At 50.6% G+C, this 6,000-nt stretch overlaps 1 protein-coding gene across 13 annotated transcripts in view; it reads right to left on the bottom strand.

Moving 5' to 3' along the window:
* Nucleotides 1-939: 939 nt before the first annotated feature.
* Nucleotides 940-6,000, bottom strand: part of LOC129045780 (uncharacterized) — a 202,396-nt gene continuing 197,335 nt past the window's right edge. For 9 of the 13 annotated variants that reach the window (XR_010411443.1, XR_010411449.1, XR_010411442.1 and 6 more), the window contains one exon: nucleotides 940-2,582. The gene's annotated coding sequence lies outside the window, so the exon portion shown is untranslated. The remainder of the gene's footprint in view (nucleotides 2,583-6,000) is intronic. The other 4 variants (XR_010411440.1, XR_010411445.1, XR_010411456.1 and 1 more) reach the window with 1 other exon arrangement.

The raw sequence follows: 6,000 nt of genomic DNA, 5'->3' as shown, positions 1-6,000 counted from the left end.
GATTCAGGCTCATCAGAACCATCCCTGGGCGTTTGCCTGGAACTGGAAGCGAAGCGGTAGTCCCGGGGGAGTCATTACGCTGGCTGGCGGCGGTGGGCCTGAGCCGCCGGGGCGGCTTGCCTGCCTGAGAACGAGGCTCGCACGAGGGAAGCGGAGCTGAGGGACGCCCAGGACTCACCTCAGACGGGTCGAGCCCGGCTCAGCCGTCCACCTGGGCCGTGATGAGCTGTGGCCGGGTGAGAGGGTGGTGCGCGGCGGCCCCCTCGGACCGGGCGCGGGCGTGAAGGCGCCTGTCCGCAGGCAACGTGGAAGGGAAGGGAAGCATCTTCAGGACGGCCGCTTTCCCTCATCGGGTCCCTATTTTTCAGACATGATTCCTATTTCCATTTCACAGAAGACTTAGGGTTACGTCCGAGACCCTGCAAGTAGTGGGTGACACATGTGGAATCTGAGACCCGAGGTCCAACTGGTTTCCTCAGCACGGTTCTGTCCACCGTGGAAGGAGCTGCTCTCCCTTCCTCGAGCGTCGCAATCGTATCTAGTTTTCATTGTCAAGGGTTTAATGGTGCCACCTCCATGTTTTAAGGAAACCATTAGTGGTGATCCGGAAGGCGCAGGTCAAGGAAGCAAGGCCGAACCACGGATCTCGAGGCGTGCGCGCTGTCCACGAATGAAGAAGCGAGCGAACGTTCCCGCGCGGCCGCCCTTGGGGATCGGTGGGCCCCGGGCCCGCGGCGCCGGCGGGGCTTCGGGCAGGAGCTGAGGCGGCTGAGAATTTCATTCTTTCTAAGTGTGAGTAGCAAAAGCCGCGAGCCCCGTAGCGTGTCTTGTTACGAAGTGCCCCATCTGGGGGCTCAATCTCAGATGTACAGCTCGTGCTTCCACCACCTTAGACTCCTCTGCTCTCGCCTTTGTGTCCCGTATCCCACCAGTCTTGGGGCAGAGGGGAGGGGAGGGAAGGAAGAGTTCGTCAATACAATCGCAAAGTTGTGCTTCTTGGTCCCTGATGTGACCTGCCTGCAGGACGCAGCCCCCTCCCCCCCCCCCCCCCGCCTCATCCTGGTCCTCAGTGTCCCCGGGGAATGTCATCCACGCGCAATAGCGGTCCTGGTCCTTCGCTGTGATGGGACAGGTGCCATTCCCGTTTCTCTTTTGTGGCTCTTTGGGGAGTGGTCTCTGGTCACTGCCAAATTTAGTGGCTCCCCCACTGAGAGTGACCAAAAATGCCCCAAGTGGCTGCGGCGGGTGCGGCCGCTCCTGCCCACCGGCCTCTGGCACGCTGGTACCGCGGGCGCCGCCTGCCGCCTCTGCCATTTAAAGGACCCTGGAGACTCACCCCATAGTCAGATGTGCTTGAATCCTAAGTGCATGGAGATTTTAGAACAAAATGTAAATAAATACATGCAAATGTAGGGGCACTTTTTGGACAGACTTTCTACTGTTACCAAATAGTGCTTTGTTTAATCCGATCTCTGAGGCAGAGTCCAACCAACTCCTATGGAGCCTTTTTAGAGAGGCAAATGTATCCCCCACCTTAGCTCCTTCGCTCCTGGGCGCTGGAGGATCCTGATGACCAAGTCCTCCCAGGAAACTCTGTGCCAGTTACCCCTGAGAATTGGTGCTTGGCAGCTAACTTCTCAAGGCGGGAGTCTCCTGGCCCTTCCAGTAGGCTAGCTTCCGTTTTTCCTTTGTGGCAAGAGCAAAACCAAACAAATAAAAAATTGAGAATAGCACTGCTCCTGAGAAATACATAAACCCAACTGGGATATTCTCCAATTGAGAAATTTTCTCTCCCCTGACCCAAAGATCTCTGACCTTTTAAGTTTTAGAACAATGCACAATTATTTAAGTCTGTACACTAATACTTCTTTAATGTGTTTTAATTTTTTTATTCATGTCTTAGTCACAGACTTTCTGGAACAGACTGTTTTTTAAACTAACCAAATTTAGGACATCTATTTAAATCACTTTTGAAATGCAAAGAATTTTTTTTTTTTAAATAGTGATTTACGAATGGCACCATTCCATTTCCATTCTGACGCTTTGACAGGTTAATAAATTTATGTGTTCATGTGATAAATTTTTGACCAGGGGACTGGAAGATGGAGAAAATGATATGAGTGGTAAAAAGAAGGAACAATGGTGTGTGTGTGTGTGTGTGTGTCTGTCTATGCACATAAATTAGAGTTAAGCTAGAGTAAGGTAGTAAAATGTTTTCTTCAAGCCACTCAGGGTTCCTGGCTGGGTCTCAAAATTAAACTGACAAAGGCAGATTAATAGGAGAGAAGCACACAAATTTATTTAGTATAAATTTTACAGGACCTGGGAGCCTTCATAAGGAAATGAAGACCTGAAGAAACAGATAAACCTGAGTCTTTTTATGCTACATTTGCTGGGAAGTGGCCAGTCATGTAAAAATATGATAGGTCAGAAAGTATGAGGTAAGTGTAGTAAACTGGGGGAAATTGAGCAAGACCTGTTTGTTCAGATTCTTCTTGGTGGTGTCACTTTGTCTTCAGAGATAAGAACACTCCCTTCCTCTAGGTACAAGTTGGACGTCTCTCGAATGGGGGTTTTATGACCTGTTTCCGAAGAGAAGAGCTATGGGAAGGGGGTCCATTTTGCTGTTTCTCCAACTCCTTCAGCTTAAAGTATTCAGTATGGGGTTCTGGTTCAAGATGGCAACCCACTCTCGGTTGGGAACTCAAAACCTGGGGCTTCTCCCCAAGAAGCAAAGGGTTCATACTCCACATCTGGCACCCCAACTTTTAAGATCAGCACCTGAGAGACGAACCCCAAAATATCTAGCTTTGAAGACCATCAGGGCACCTATCCACCAGACCCGTGGGGCTATGGCAAACTGAGTCTCTTCAAGGGACTGTGTGTCGACTCACCTGATCCACGGCCAGTACAGAAGCAGTCCTCTGAAAAGTCCCCAAACTTTATGTGAAAGAAGCTCATTTCCTAATTTTAAAGTATTGTGCTTAAGTGGCAGGGGCCTGCAGGGATACCCTCCAGGGAGAGAAACTGTTGGATCCCATCTTCCTGTTTTTCCTCCACCTTGCTAAAGCCAACAGGAGCCATCGTTTATTTGTTTGGTTGTTTGTTTCCTTTCCTTTGGGTGCCATCGCTATATTCCACCTGGTAGGGGCCATCTTCCATGCTCTCCCTCTTCCTTGCTAATACCAGCAATCACTGCAATCACTATCTTTTTTAAAAATTTCACGCTTTACTTTTTCTTTTTTTTCCCCATTTTTAAAACCTTTTTTTCAGTGAGTCCTGTCTTTGTACTCCCTCTCTGCCTCACTGCAGCCAGTAGGCGCCATCTTCATGCTCTCCCCCGGCCACACGCAAGTGCCCGTATCTCACAGAGGGGAGCTTCTACACAGGTCTGGTGCCTTGATTTTTATGTCTGGCGACCTGGTTTCTGTGGCTGCCACTTAGGAGATGTCCCTTGATTGCCTGGATCTGGAGGCGGGGGTGGGGGGCGGGGGGCTTGTGTTGCTGGCCCCAGGGGGCTGTAACAATTGGAGAGGCAGTTCTTGGCAGACTCCCACACCTAGGGCACTACGCAGACAGCAGACTGAAACACACCCCAGTCTGTCTCAGAAAGGCACGTTTGCTTTTCGGGGAGCTTTGGCCTGAGAAGCAGGCTTCTGGTTTGGCACACTTAGAGGCATCAAAGGGGCTCTTCGGGGAACAGAGGCTGGTGAACAGAATCTTTGCCCTCTCCCTCTGCGTCGCCCCGGCTCCCCCTGAATGTTGCAGAGAAGAGCTTATACCCTTCTCTGGTGCCCTGATTTTCGTGGCTGCTCCCAGGGGACACATACCTCTCTGTTGCCTAGCTCTGGTGGCCAATGCGGCTTACGCTCGCAGGTGGCACAGGACTGTAGCCAATAGAGAGAGAGTTTGCAGTCAGCTAGTGCCCCCAAGGCACAGCAAGACACAACAGACCGAGGAGCTCAATCGTGTTGGAAAGAGGCCCGTTTGCTGATCAACTAGCTGCAGCCTGAGGGGCAGGCTTCTAATGCACCACACATTTAAGGCCAGCTGGGACCCTTTCCTGAGACCTTGGAGGGTGGGCACTACCTTCTTGCTCTCCCTCTGTCGTGCTCCAGAGCGCCAGCATCTCTCGGAGGGGAGCTTTTATAGGTGTCTGGTACCCCAGTTCTTGCATCAGGTGCCCTGGTTTTTGTGGCCACCGCCTTGGAGATGCCCCTTGATCATCGGGGGGGGGCGGTGCTTGTGTTCCTGGGTGCCAAGGGACTGTAACAATGGGAGAGACAGTTCTTGGCAGGCTACCACCCCAGGGCCCTACACAGACAGCAGATTGAAACACAAACACAGCCTTTCTGTGAGAGGCCTACTTGCTAGTCCTGGAGCTTTAGTTTTAGGAGGAGGTTTCAGGTTCGGCACACAGTTAGAGACTCCAGAGGAGCTCTCGGGGAATGTAGGCCGAGGACGCCGTCTTTGCGCTCTCCCTCTGCCTGGCTACAGCCCACCAGTATCTCAGAAACGAGCTTGTACATGGGTCTGGAGCCCGGATTTTGTGGCTGCAGCCAAGGGGACACCGGTCACCTCCAGATCACCCGGCTCTGAGGGCCAGCATGCTTTATGCTTGCAGAAGGCGTATATTTGCTTTCTTTAAAAGCCTGAAGGGTCTGACTTCCAATCAGCCTGAATCTAAGGTGCTGATTGAGATTCTCTCCTTTGCGACACTGACTGGTCCTGGCACACCCTCCAATACCCCGAGCTATTAAAAATAAAATTGGCTGCTTGGACAATCACAAAAGTCTGAGAGACAGCTGATAGCTAGGGCAAGGTTGAGTGATAAGCCTATGCCCTATGGGAGGCCACTGCGTGATGTTGATGCTGTTGGTCCAGGGATCCTCTCCGAATAGCGAGTCTTCAGTTTGCCAAGTGTTTTCCTGTGTCATCCCATTCAATTCCTTTTTTTAAATTTAAATTCAATTGGCCAACATATAGTACATCATTAGTTTTTGATGTAGTGTTCAATGATTCATTAGTTGGTTATAACACCCAGTGCTCATCACAACACAACATGGGCCCTCCCTAATACCCATCACCTGGCTACCCTATCCCCCCACCCCCCTCCCTTCTGTAACCCTCAGTTTGTTTCCCGGAGTCCAGAGTCTCTCATGGTTCATCTTCCTCTCTGATTTCTTCCCATTCAGTTTTCCCTCCCTTCCCCTGTGGCCCTTCGCACTATTCGTTATGTTCCACATATGGGTGAAACCATATGATAATTGGCCTTCTCTGCTTGACTTACTTCACTTAGCATAATCCCCTCCAGTTCTGTCCATGTCGATGCAAATGGTAGGTATTCATCCTTTCTGCATCCCACTCAATTCTTAGGCCAGGCCTGTGAGGCACTTGACACACCCCTATTTCACAGAAGTCGAGGTAGGGTCAGTGAGGAAGACAGGCTCGCCTATGCTGGGCAACAGGAGGACCTATATGCAGGCATCGGAATCCGGATGTTCCCGCCCGCGTGACTACAGCTCCCCTCCACGTGTCGTGCCTCACCACGTGCCATGCCAGGACTTTGCCCTTTCAGGGATGGTTCTAGAGCACACGGCTGTGTGTTCCTAGTCCCCGAATCTTGTTACATCCGCTCCTGATGGGGCTTGCTAGCATGTTTCGGTTGGCGATTTTTCATCTGACATACTGTCCCTCTCCATACTTTATCCACAGATGGGTACAAAACCCTGGCTTCTCATATCTGAATTATAAATATAGGCTTTTCAGTGATGTTTGGAGGCTCAAGGATTGATGGGTACATAGAAGACTGATCTATGAGAAGTCAAATATATAGCATTGGAATGAGAGATTAAACATCTTCCAACTGATAAAAACAACAGAACGAGAATAGTATACACTAGAAGTTGACAAAAGCGAAATGGGTAAACGCAGGGGCTTGGGAGTTTTGAATCGAAGTTCTGTCTCTTTCCAAATGAGTAGGTTATTTAACCTTCCTGT

This window comes from Mirounga angustirostris, unplaced genomic scaffold, assembly GCF_029215605.1.
Source record: "Mirounga angustirostris isolate CCGP_5_RB_7025 unplaced genomic scaffold, mMirAng1.0.hap1 SCAF_5, whole genome shotgun sequence".
Classification (NCBI taxonomy): domain Eukaryota; kingdom Metazoa; phylum Chordata; class Mammalia; order Carnivora; family Phocidae; genus Mirounga; species Mirounga angustirostris.
The sequence above is the reverse complement of the archived record's forward strand: the minus strand, read 5'-3'. Positions and strand labels throughout refer to the sequence as shown.